Source organism: Pinus tabuliformis, chromosome 1_2 (genome assembly GCF_031772625.1).
Source record: "Pinus tabuliformis cultivar Carrire ecotype Pingquan chromosome 1_2, CPIR1, whole genome shotgun sequence".
Taxonomy (NCBI): Eukaryota; Viridiplantae; Streptophyta; class Pinopsida; order Pinales; family Pinaceae; genus Pinus; species Pinus tabuliformis.
In genome coordinates, this window is record NC_142298.1 from 201,304,052 (window position 1) to 201,318,342 (window position 14,291).

The following is a 14,291-nucleotide window of genomic DNA, read 5'->3' on the forward strand; positions in this document are numbered from 1 at the left end:
TGGTATGCCTTCTTCGGTATCTTTTTCTTGTAGATCTGGTTGGGTGTCAACCTGAATCGAGCCATCTCCTTTACCCAGTTCTTCAAAATGTATCTAGAATTAGCACTGCTATTGGGAAAGTTGAATGGAATATTCATGACAGTCATGTGCTCTTACATCTGATACATCCCATCATAATCTCGTGCCCAGCATGTCGCAAGCTTCATCCCACTGTCACTGCTCAAGGTCATCATCTAAAGATCAGTGTGAGGGATAATCCAGTGTATCATGTCCGTGCATGGAAACGCGGGGTATCTACATGCAATCCAATACAATCTAGACTTGTGAATGTTAACGTACACCTGACGATCCTTGAGGAGTTCCTCGAAAGTGCCTGCAAATGTTTCATTGACCCCTTGCCACTTCAACTTGATGTCCCTCTCTAGATACAACTTTGTATCTTCATAGATTAGTAAACTAGAGGACACTGGCTCAACTGCTGCTCCAACTGCATTTACATCAGTGTCTTGTGATCCCGCTCTCTAGGAAGCTGTTGGTTCGGTACTGCTAAGAGATGGATGAATACCTGGAATATCTAGAGACAAGAAACATGCATGGCAAGAAATCTGTTAGTGAAAACCAAATCAAATTTGGGGAATGACACAACACATACTTGGGAAACTGATGGGAAAGATTGTGCAATTTCTTCTGGGAGGTTGGGTGATTAGCTGCCAAAACTATGAAAAAGGAAATCTTGGCTATTTGGGAGGTGAGATTGACTATTGGACTTGCACAATGCGCAATCCAGACTGGCTGTTGGCTACTAGGATTGCACAATGCGCAATTCCAGTTGGGAGTGATTGTAGGCTCACAAACTGCATTGCACAATTTTTTGGGCCAACAGTCACTATCTCTCAAAAATGCGCAAAATAGTCCTGGAGGATAGTTCTGGGCATTATTGTGAATTTCTAGAGAGGAACATAGAGCCTTCCTTCCCCAGATTGCGTAATTTTGTCTCAATGAAGGTAGAGTCCGAGCCAAGGTTGGCTCAGCTCGCTGACGGACGACTGGAGGAAAATATGACAAAATGTATGGCAACACTAAGTGATAGTGGAAGTGATTGACAATGCATGAAAACATGAATGAAATATTCAACAAAAACATCAACATGCATGTGGGTGAAGCGATTCACCGAATTGGCGACCATTCATGCAAAACAGTTTCATGCATGCGACAACAGTGAGATAGAAACGAAAGCTGAAATAGAGCTAGGACAAGCTAGTATACATGTAAATGACACCAATCATTCAAAGAAATCAAGCAAAAAACACTCACACGAGCGAATACACAAAAAGCGACAGAAAAGATGAAAAAGACAAGTTGAGGCCACTTACCCGTGAATAGATGAGTCGGATGTGTTGAAGAGTCATGGATGTGTTGTGGGATGTTAGAGATACAAGATCAATGTGAAATAATGAGCTTTGATGTGTCGAATAAATAATTTTTGAGCTCATGATGTGCATGCCACAAATCTAAGAAAAAACGACACTTGGAGGAAAGTTTCTAAAACAACGTTGCATGTAACCTCTAACTATTAGAAATAGCTCCCTGAATCATGGGATGCCTTTTGCATGTTTCCTTTTTCTATTCTGGGAAAAAGCAAGCCATGCATGCAAGTCAAGTTTCCTTGGTTTCGGGTGGAACTAGTCAACCAGACTGCTCATACATGAAGCTGCTCAATTGCTTGAGAAAAATGCACACTTCTCGCTGGGAGTTGGGTTGGCTAACGAGGAGATTTGCCCAATTTCTGGGCAGAGAAATTGACTGTTGCCCAGATTTGTGAAAATTCTGGGCTGAGCAGCCTTGCTGGGGAAATTTGTGCAATTTTCACTGGGAGTGCTAACTGGAAGAATTGGGCAATTCTGAAGCCCAGCAGGCTACCAGACAGAATTACACAATTTATGGAGGGAAGGTTGGTTTCCCTCCAGAAATGTGCAATTTCTTAGGGGAGCTTCTCAGCCTATAGCTGGACCAAGTCTGGGTGATCAAGCTGTGAGGGGAATGCATCAAGCTGTGATCAACAAGTTGCCTTTGTGCAAGTAAAACACTGAAGCTCGTGTACTTGACGAAGCAAGACAAGGTGTTGTGAAAGGTTGGTAGGGAGGCTCCAAAACGAAGCTAAGGAAAAATTTTGGAGGGTGATTGTAGCTGCTACAACACTTGGTGACGCATTGGTAGAAATCCATCTCTCTGAATGGACCTTTTTCGTGAAAGGCAAGTCTAACACCTCCAGAAGTACTCATCAAATCTTAGCTCATCTTGGTTTCTCACTAGCTTGATTTTAAGATGTAGCATCTGCCAAGCTCTTGGTCGATTGACACACATTCCAAGCCAAGGCAACATAGTTGTTTCAATTGGGGTTGAGGTGTATATTGGTGCACAAAAATTATAGTCATCAAAGTCTTAGTTTCATCTCTAGTGTTGTTCCGCTACCAACAGGCTTGGATAGTACACCAGCAAAGTCACATAGGATTACAAGCATGGCTCCTGTTAGCACCTAAATCTGCCTTAGGCTGAAGGAAGGCAAAAATTAGGGTAACCACAAACCACGCTCAGTCTAGTAGCTAGCCCTACCAGAGCAGGAGAGGGCTCTCTCTGAGTCACGCTTAGTGAATAGATAATCGAAAACGGTCTGAGATTACTTACAATGAAATATTTACCTTATGCTAGTAAGTGAATAGGGATTCGGGAAACAATTTTCAAGAATGACCGAGCTTCTGGGATGTTATGGGACCGGTGCTCTACAAAGAACAGAGAATTTAATACAAAGGCACAGATTATTCCGTGAGGCAAGATAGGTGGAAAATGTAACAATTTAGTTTGAGGTACCACGGCATGAATAGATTGCTGAAGAAAGTGAAAAGGGCATAATGACATGAATCCTTTTCAACAAACGAATAACACTGAACGTGAAATTTTCCCACAGGCAGAGCAATAAAATTGAATTCTACCTAATCTCACTCAGAAAATTTCACTGGAAATGAACATGAATTGAATTATGAAACATAACAAAATACATATGAAAACACAAGATACACATTTGCTACACTCACAACCACAAGAATCTCATGAAACAGAGCCACTGCCTTTCATTAACTCTCTATCAAAAATACACAGTGAAGAAACAAAGTTTCTTTCCCACAGTCTCCCAGGAGTTACAAACCAACCAAACCTTTGCAAATAGCTTGCATACAATATATAGAATGTGAAGGGAAGAGATAGAACGCCCAAGGGTTGGGGAGTTACACGAATCATTGCAAAATGGAGATGGAGAGCCAACCATCAGCTACAAGTGCAGCGCTACAAACATGTCATTTGGCTTGGGTGACCGTTTGCCTTCCTTCGCCACTTGGATAGAAGCCAATCTGGAGAAAAAACACTTTAAATTACGCCTTTGGTGCCAAAAAACCGAAGTGTAGATGAGCGGGCCCACTTGGAGAAGTCGCGAACCGAAATTTCGCGAAACGGAAGCAAATTGGCAATTTTTCCTCTGTGCGCCGCGCCATTTTCTCTGTGCGTCACGCTACTTTGGGCCCTGTTTTGGGGTACTTGTAGGTGTCCAAAATTTTCCCAAGTGGACTTGTTGGAAATCTTGTCCTGTCTACTTTCTAACCCAACTAGAGTTCTTAAATTTGGTGCTCATTCGCCCCTCCAAATCTCCATTCTCCCAATACTACTTTCTGTGTGTCAAAAAAGTGGCAAGGAGGCCATTTTTGGGTGTTTTTTGACCTTTAGGAGACTCAGATCTTGCCCAAATTTCTTGCCCTGACACCAATAGTCATAATTTTCCATGCTAAATCGAAAACTACAAGCCATTCCTCATTTGGAGCTCTAGAATTTTAGCATCGCGCCAGTGGCACGGCGCACAGGGAGAAAATCCTTGTTTTTTGCCCAAAAAATTACCTTTTGACCAAAAATTCCCCAAATTTTTTGAAATTTGGGTTGGAGGTTCCTATGGGGTGTTATGCTGAGCCAAGGAAGCCTCAGCCAAGATTCGAAGCCGATCTTGCTCTTTTTCCCTTTTTTCCTTTCTTGTTGCTTTCCTCAATTTTGCCTTCAAGTTCCTTATCCGGGCCTGTACACTCATGTTTCGCACCCTGTAACTGAAATCCATGTGTCTCAGTAGAGCAAGGTCCTAGTCGGCCTTGTCCAGCAGCCTCTCCAAATGCATGTTGACCCTCTCTAACCAGGACTCACGGTCATTGTTGATTTCTTGCTCCAAGGTAGTGAGCTCGATCCTCCTTTGTTGGGCAGCTTGTCGATTCTCACAGATGTTTTGCAACTCCATGATCTCATGCTGGTCCTCAATCTGCTTGTTTCTCTACTCCAAATACTTTATGATCTATTTTTCCCTCTCCACATTGAGTGACAAGTCTTGGATCTCCGTGTTCTGCTCCTGAATAGTCATCCTAAGTTGGGCGCTCTCCACATCTGCATCATCATCCTGAATGAGGATGAAATCAGCCTCTTGTACACCTGATGGCTCACCTGAAGGCCCCTCATCCTGCATGGGCTCCTTACCTCTACCCTATACCTTTGGTGCTGAGGGAGAGGAGGGGGATTTTGTATATGGGAATAAGGTCAAGGGTTTGGGATTAGTTATATAGGGTTGAGGGGATTTTAATAAGGGCTAGGGTTTGGGATTGAATGTAATGTAGGATTGATCAATTTGGTGGGGGAGTAGGAAATGATCCAACCAAGGATAATGGGGAAGGAGGAGAGTCCTTGGTGACAAAACTGTAAGCTCGGAAACCCTGGCAGTAAATTTGTTTGTGTTGGGTATGAATCTTTGTTTCAACCTTTATCGCCATTACACCACCGTCACTGAGCACAAAAATGGATGAAACACTCAGAGATTGACCCCACCTGGAAAATTCAAGGGATTGAAGGCAATTGGTTGCAAATTATGAGAAAAATCAGCCTTGGCATCTCTATGTGTCGCGCCTTCCATGTGCGTCGCGCCAGTGTAAATTTACACTGAAAATTTTCTCCCAGTGCGCCGCGCTCTCTCTGTGCGTCGCGCCTTTTTGCAGGTGACTTTTGGAGGCCTTCCTGGTGTCCAAATTGGGTGCAGGATAGCTCATTTTAAATTTCTTTGAGTCTACTTTCCAACCCAACTAGAATTTTTCAATTTTGAGCTCATTTTCCCTGTCAAAAATCAAATCTCCCAAGACTAGTCAAAATGTGCCAAATGAGGTTGCCTAAAGGCAGAGTGCTGTTACAGTCAACTTTTGAATGCCTTCCTCAACTCCAAATTGAGCTCATGATAGCTCAGTGGAAAGCTCTTTGTGTCTAGTTATCATTTGACTCATAAAGCAAGTCATTTGGCCAACTGATATAGGAGAAAATGTGATTTTCCCAAGGTCACTTTAGAGGTGCATCAATTCTCCCGAGGCAACTATATCTTTGACATTTCTCCAAAACCATGACACCTTTGTAAATGTGAAGGAGGTTTTTATTCCTTGGAATTTTGTGGACAAAATGTCTCTTAGTTTTCCAAAATTCATCTTTTATTGCTCAGAAACATCATTTGAGTGAAACCTATCCCGATGTGTGGAACAAGGGATTTGTCGAAATGAAGCGAAATGAAGGGGATAGGGAGCTTCTAAATTCTTGAGGAAATTTTGGGAAGTAGGGAGGAATGTTAGGAAGTAGGGGAAAGTGTAATCTTAGAGATTGAGTGAGGGGAAGGGGTCGAAAAAGGAAAAACGCAGGTCCAACCTATAAAATTGCCAGGTTGTAGCAAGAAACTAGGGTTTGTGCGAAAATGAGGAATTTGGGGGATCTCAGTGATGGGAAGTGTTTGATAAGGTACTTTAAGGATAGGGGAAGGTGTATGAACATCAGGATACAAGTTTTTCCGATGATTTGGCCGTCTAAGAGAAATTGCCTTCAAAACCCTAGGAGAGGGAAATGACCTTACCTAGGCGCAACTGAAGCATGAAGAAGGTGTAAAATGACCCAGTGGGACTTGACATGATAATGACAACTCTCTGAATGATGGTACACTCAGCTGAATGGTGACATGGACCGACATTTGGACAACTTTGACAAGGGTAAAATCAAACCCTAGACCTAATGCCTAGTGACCAAATTTTACTTGAAGACTCACTGAAATGAAAAAATTTGACCTTGACACCTTAAAATCACTTTGTAAGAGCATGTTTGATCACTGGAGGAAGGTTGCAAAGACTGACACTAACATTGGCTCCAATAGGGATGGCAGCTCCTTGGAGGTGCCAAGAACTGCAGATCTTTGGGTGAGCAGACAATGCCTTCGTCCATTGGGCTATGGAGTCCATTATTCTGACAAACCAACATGACTCAATTTATTGACTAAAACTTGACTCAAACTGACTCAATGCGAACTGAAATGACTGAAAAACTTGACTCTATGCAAAAGGAAATGACTCATGACTGACATAACTAAAACAAGAACTGACAAAACTTATTCAATGGCAGAAGTCCATCAAGATTCGAGGGTTTCAAATCATGATGACAGCCACCTGCGTACTAATGCAATATGTACAATCATGTGTAATGTGTCTTCCAATGTTACCAATCAAGTAGATGCCTCCTTGATTGATTCTCCAGATTAGATCTTCTGGTCAACAACAGATACTGGTAACTGGGCCTCCAAAAACATAATTGACCATGATCCCCTTCATCACTGAATACTGCAATAATCACCTTAACTACTGACTGCAACAAATCTGCCATTGGATCCTGAAAAACATGAAGATTTTCCTCCTGCTGAAGAAACAAGGTGTCCATTTCTTGTGATGCTGATCTCTTTTCAAAAATAAGAGTATGTTCCTGGTCCTTAAAAAATTCGGAACAAGTAGATGAGCAGCTCTCCATTTCAAAGAACATTTCAAAACAAGAAACATAGGAAGAAGAATCTGAAATGGCATCGTGAATGGTCTGATCTTTGGTAGTCTGAACATCTTGCAAGTTATCTTCATATGATATGACAACCAGATTCTCATTAGATTCATTAATCATAAGAAAAGAAACTTTAGATGTTTCGTGAAACTCAAGCATGACATATCGGTCATCTATCATAAATTCATCCAGAGAAACTTTTTCACCTACTTGAACAAAGATATCCTCTTGCTGTTCACGAATTGACTGGATTACCTTGTTAGGAAGGTTGTTTTCTAATGAGATGAGGGTAGTTAGGTCTGTAACTCTGTCTTCTTCATTTGAGGCAGCCTCAACAATGCAATTATCTTCTATGAGATCCGGAACAACATGTTTTTCCTCATCACAATCTGTCTCTTGATCTGGTTATCATCATCATTTTCTGAGATTGGAACATCATTTTCCTGCGTATCCTCATTTATTTCAACCGGATCTGAAATAAAACTCCTTCTTTCATCATTTTCAGCCATATGGAAATCTTCAGCCTGCTGATCTATTTCATGTAATTCATGTTGACTTTCACGATGCAAAATTCCTTCATTTTCCACCATACAAACATCTTGATTCTGCTGCAACGTTTCCTGAGCATCTTGATGGGACTCCTCTAGTTTCTCTTCATGTTGTTGAAATGGGTTCTCATACAAGGCTTCCATGATCTCATCATCCATAAAATTATCATCCTCATAGTATTTTTCAAGGCTTTCAATAAAACCATCAGCGTATTTGCAACAGTCATGAACTAAATTTAACGCTGGATAAGAGTCTTCATACTTCTCAACGAACATGGCATGAAAATCCTTTAAACAGTAAATACAAGCAGGCAACAAATTTTCATACCAAGATTGGGCTTCACCTTATAGAGTGGCCATGAATATCTTCATTAAGCAATCTTCAGGAAAATCAACCTTCAACTTGCGAATATGCATGTGAAATCGAACTAGATGTAAAGCAGCGTCCTTCTTACCATCATCTTTAAACGTAGGCAAATTCCTTGACCAATCTACCTTTGGAATTTTATTTGGAAAACCTGGGATGTGATCTTGGCTCATGGTAGCGTATCTTCTTGCAACCCGCTCCATTTTGAAAATTTCAAAGCTACTGATCTCTCTGCAGTGGAGTCACCATGAAGGATTGATTGCTGGATTCTTTAGTGAATGAAGTCGCCAGGTGAATGATTTCAGCTTTCTTATGTCTGATCGTTGTTCACCATCAACCATCAGATCTGAACTTGATAGATGTACTGGGGCAAAAAAATCTTCAAGCAAACCATTTTGTTCCCCAGTAGAGTCGCCACTACGTTAGCACCTAAATCTGCCTTAGGCTGAAGGAAGGCAAAAACTAGGGTAACCACAAACCACGCTCAGTCCGGTAGCTATCCCTACCAGATCAGGAGAGGGCTCTCTCTGAGTCACGCTCAGTGAATAGATAATCGAAAATGGTCTGAGATGAATTACAATGAAATATTTACCTTAGGCTAGTAAGTGAATAGGGATTCGGGAAACAATTTTCATGAATGACTGAGCTTCTGGGATGTTATGGGACCGGCGCTCAGCAAAGAACAAAGAATTTAATACAAAGGCATAGATTATTCCGTGAGGCAAGGCAGGCGGAAAATGTAACAATTTAGTTTGAGGTACTGCGGCATGAATAGATTTTTGAAGAAAGTGAAAAGGGCATAATGACATGAATCCTTTTCGACAGAAGAATAACATTGAACATGAAATTTTCCCACAGGCAGAGCAATAAAATTGAATTCTACCTAATCTCACTTAGAAAATTTCACTGGGAATGAACATGAATTGAATTATGAAACATAACGAAATACATATGAAAACACAAGAGACACATTTGCTACACTCACAACCACAAGAATCTCATGAAACAGAGCCACTGCCTTTCATTAATTCTTTGTCAAAAATACACAGTGAAGAAACAAAGTTTCTTTCCCACAGTCTCCCAGGAGTTACAAACCAACCAACCCTTTGCAAATAGCTTGCATACAATATATAGAATGTGTAGGGAAGAGATAGAACGCCCAAGGGTTGGGGAGTTACTCGAATCATTGCAAAATGGAGATGGAGAGCCAACCATCAGGTACAGGTGCAGCGCTACAAACATGACATTTGGCTTGGGTGACCGTTTGCCTTCCTTCACCACTTGGATAGAAACCAAACTGGAGAAAAAAAAAATTAAATGCTGCCTTTGGTGCCAAAAAACGAAAATGTAGATGAGCGGGCCCACTTGGAGAAGTCGCGAATCGAAATTTCGCGAAACGGAAGCAAATTGGCAATTTTTTCTCTATGCGTCATGCCATTTTCTTTGTGCGTTGTGATATTTTGGGCCTATTTTGGGGCACTTACAGGTGTCCAAAATATGGCAAAGTGGGCTTGCTAGAAATCCTGTCCTATCTACTTTCCAACCCAACTGGAATTTTTAAATTTGGTGCTCATTTTCCCCTCCAAATCTCCATTCTCCCAAAACTGCTTTCTGTGTGTCAAAAAAGTGGCAGGGAGGCCATTTTTGGGTGTTATTTTACCTTTAGGAGACTCAAATCTTGCCCAAATTTCTTGCCTGGACACTAGTAGTTGTAATTTTCCGTGCTGAATCCAAAACTGCAAGCCATTCCTCATTTGGAGCTCTAGAATTTTAGTGTCACGCCAGTGGCGCGGCGCACAGGGAGAAAATCCCTGTTTTTTGCCCAAAAAATTACCATGTGACCAAAAATTCCCCAATTTTTTTGAAATTTGGGCTGGAGGTTCCCTATGGGGTGTTATGCTGAGCCAAGGAAGCCTCAACCAAGATTCGAAGCTGATCTTGCTCTTTTTCCCTTTTTGCCTTTCTTGTTGCTTTCCTCAATTTTGCCTTCAAGTTCCTTATCCGGGCCTGTGCACTCATGTTTCGCGCCCTGTAACGGAAAGCCATGTGTCTCAGTAGAGCAAGGTCTTGGTCGGCCTTGTCCAGCAACCTCTCCAAATGCATGTTGACCCTCTCTAGCCAGGACTCACGGTCATTGTTGATTTCTTGCTCCAAGGTAGTGAGCTCGATCCTCCTTTGTTGGGCAGCTTGTCGATTCTCACGGATGTTTTGCAGCTCCATGATCTCATGTTGGTCCTCAAGCTGCTAATTTCTCTACTCCAAATACTTGATGATCCATTTTGCCCTCTCCACATTGAGTGACAAGTCTTGGATCTCCGTGTTCCGCTCCTGAATAGTCATCCTAAGTTGGGCGCTCTCCACATCTGCATCATCATCCTGAATGAGGATGAAATCGGCCTCCTGTTCACCTGATGGCTCACCTGAAGGCCCCTCATCCTGCATGGGCTCCTTACCTCTGTCCTGTACCTATGGTGCTAAGGGAGAGGAGGGGGATTTCGTATATGGGAATAAGGTCTAGGGTTTGGGATTAGTTATATAGGGTTGAGGGGATTTTAATAAGGGCTAGGGTTTGGGATTGAATGTAATGTAGGATTGATCAATTTGGTGGGGGGGGTAGGAAATTAGGCAACCAGGGAGAACAGGGAAGGAGGAGAGTCCTTGGTGACAAAACTGTGAGCTCGGAAACCCTGGCAGCAAATTTGTTTGTGTTGGGTATGAATCTTTGTTTCAACCTTTATCGCCATTACACCATCGTCACTGCGCACAAAAAATGGATGAAACAGTAAGAGATTGAACCCACCTAGAAAATTCAAGGGATTGAAGGAAATTGGTTGCAAATTCTGAGAAAAATCAGCCTTGGCAGCTCTGTGCACCGTGCCTTCCATGTGCGCCGCGCCAGTGTAAATTTACACTGGAAATTTTCTCTCAGTGCGCCGCGCTCTCTCTGTGCGTCATGCCCTTTTTTAGGTGACTTTTGGAGGCCTTTCTGATGTTCAAATTGTGCTTAGGATAGCACTTTGGAAAGGCCTTTGAGTCTACTTTCCAACCCAACTAGAATTTTTCAATTTGGAGTTCATTTGCCCTGTCAAAAATCAAATCTCCCAAGACTAGTCAAAATGTGCCAAATGAGGCTGCCTAAAGGCAGAGTGCTGTTACAGTCAACTTTTGAATGCCTTCCTCAACTCCAAATTGAGCTCATGATAGCTCATTGGAAATATATTTGTGTCTAGTTATCATTTGACTCATCAAGAAAGTCATTTGACTAATCGATATAGGAGAAAATGTGATTTTCCGAAGGTCACTTCAGAGGTGCATCAATTCTCCCGAGGCAACTATAACTTTGACATTTCTCCAAAACCATGACACCTGTGTAAAAAGTGAAGGAGGTTTTTATTCCTTGGAATTTTTTGGACAAAAATCTCTCTCAGTTTTCCAAAATTCATCTTTTATTGCTCAGAAACATCATTTGAGTGAAACCTATCCCGATGTGTGGAACAAGGGATTTGTCGAAATGAAGCGAAATGAAGGGGATAGGGAGCTTCTAAATTCTTGAGGAAATTTTTGGAAGTAGGGAGGGATGTTAGGAAGTAGGGGAAAGTGTAATATTAGAGATTAAGTGAGGGGAAGGGGTCCAAAAAGGAAAAACACAGGTCCAACCTAGAAAATTGCCAGTTTGTAGCAAGAAACTAGGGTTTGTGTGAAAATGAGGAATTTGGGGGATCTCAGTGATGGGAAGTGTTTGATAAGGTACTTTAAGGATAGGGGAAGGTGTATGAACATGAGGATATGATTTTTTCCAATGATTTGGCCGTCCAAGAGAAAGTGCCTTCAAAACCCTAGGAGAGGGAAATGACCTTACCTAGGCACAACTGAAGCATGAACAAGGTGTAAAATGACCCAATGGGACTTGACATGATAATGAAAACTCTCTGAATGATGGTAGACTTAGCTGAATGGTGACATGGACCGACATTTGGACAACTTTGACAAGGGTAAAATTAAACCCTAGACCTAATTCCTAGTGACCAAATTTTACTTGAAGACTCACTGAAATGACAAAATTTGACCCTGACACCTTAAAATCACTTTGTAAGAGCATGTTTGATCACTGGAGGAAGGCTGCAAAGGCTGACACTAACAGCTCCACTGCCAGCAAGCCTGGTCAGTACCCTGACAGAGTTACTTGCATCACCTCTCTGCCCAAGAAGCCTTTCTCTTCTTTCACCTTATTCATTTTTCACTTTCATTTTGAATTTTATTTAATTTTCATTTTTTTCATTTTTCATTTTTTCAACTATGCATAGCACTTATTCATTTTAGAGGTAGAAGAGGGATCCTAAGTTATTGAGAGAAGGATAGGTTGTTCCAGTAGATAAGTTGTTTATTGTATCTTTGGCGTGCCTGTTAAGGTTATTTCCCTCACCTTACTCTACTTGACTGAGTTGACAAGGGTTAACCCAAAAACAACCGACTAGAGAAGGTGACACTAGTTAGAGCACAAGCGTTGTGTTTTCACCAAGGTTCACTTCGAACAATATGTATTTTCGATCGACATATCACGGACTAAAAGTAACAATTTCTTCATACAGAGGAAAGATGATAGATAACCAAGTAGTGATAGTTGTACAAGCCCTCTTCTACTTCACCCAACTCACTTCAAGTGTCATACATGGTTTCATGTGAAACTAACCTATGAACGAAACAAGGGATCAAACAAACAAACAACAAAGAAAAGCAAGAGCATAAGCGAAAGTGAGATAAAAGCGAGTAAGAAAACAAGCAGGCAAACAAAAAAACAAACAAAGCATGTAAGAAATCAAGCATGCAAGAAAAAAACTAAAATCAAACACTACTCCTACTCCTACACTAATGGTGCATGGGCCTGATCATGTGAATTGATATTTCTAATGTAGCCACTGACACATTGGTTGATCCATGTTTGCGAAGGCTTAGTACGTGAGCAACCCAGTTGTGTGAACCAACAAACACGAAATATATAACAATGAAGACAATGAAACTTCGTGTTTTAAAGTGCCCACAAGACAAGTGAGTGCAAGTGCATGACAAGAAATTCGTGGACTTATCATAGTGTTGTGTGACACTACGTGCAACTTTGAACCATAAGCACACTCTTGACTGTGACATGCAAGAAAATGAAAGAAACAAAGATAACTTGTGTCATGAACGAGTGCTTGCAATGTAAGATTCCTCCAATGCATGAGTGATGGGATCATGCAGTTCGAGTGGAGGAAGTATGATCTGTGTGTGAGATGGATCTTCAATGCATATAGATGAGTGATGAGGAGTCTTGGGTAATTGAATAGTTTCATGATTAGAAGTGAGACTAACCCCAAGAGAGAAAGGACTTGACATAACCATCATCTCGGGCTAAAGTGCCTCGACAACCTTGGGTGTTTCAACTCCATCATTAGATAGATCATCATAGACCAGTGGCTTCGAAAGATCAGCTGTGATATAGTCATGATTGTGATCAAATATGGAAACAAATGGATCACGACCGCCACAATCAGAAAAATCAATGATTTCATCAGCATCCTCATGATCAGATGAATCAAATAGAGGGGTAGACAAAAAGAAAACAAACTCATCCTTTGTGTTTCCGAAAAAGACAGATGAAAGATCAGGTGGATTTTCAACGAATAACTTATCCTCTCCCTTATCGAACGATGGAACAAAATCTGGCGAGTCCTACGAATGATCAACAATGGGTGCATCCGTGGATAAAGACACACATGCGAAATCATGGATGGCAGGTTCACCAAAGATGTTAGGAAAGCACGAAGGTGGCTCGGATGGAAGGGAGTCATCCTTCACTAAGTGTTGATACTCAAGCTCCCACTCATACTCTTCATGATTGACATCGCATGTTGGTCTTGCAACACCAACTTTGTCAGTGGCTTGTTCCTTTTTCACAACAAGTGAAGAGTGTAGAATGGACAAACACAAAACAGTATCATCCAGAGGAACACCCGAGTGTGAAGATGGAGGTCATAGAACAGAATTCATATGAGAACTCGAAGGACTCACAACCAAATCTACGTGAAAATTGAATCAAGTGATGTTGGGAGGATGTGAAAGTTGAACAAGTGTGTGAGCCTGATCCTCAACATCACTCGACAATGGTGGAGTTGTTGAATTAGGGGAAGGCAGATAGCTAGTTGAGACAATGACCACATCCACATGAGATTGTGTAGCTCCCTCACTAAAGAATGTTGAGTGAGGCTTTATCTCAAGCTTCTTCTTGGGACAGACCTATTTCTTAAGGAAATACTCAAATCAGTCCCAAAGATAGGAAAATTTCATCTTGCTTCTCAGAGCTTGAAACTGCAAGTCATGAAAGCATTGCCAAAAATCCATAACCAATTCATGCAGAGCCTTCCGTTGTTGTAACATTTTTTGGTCAAGATATTCTAGATCAAAATGATAGAAAG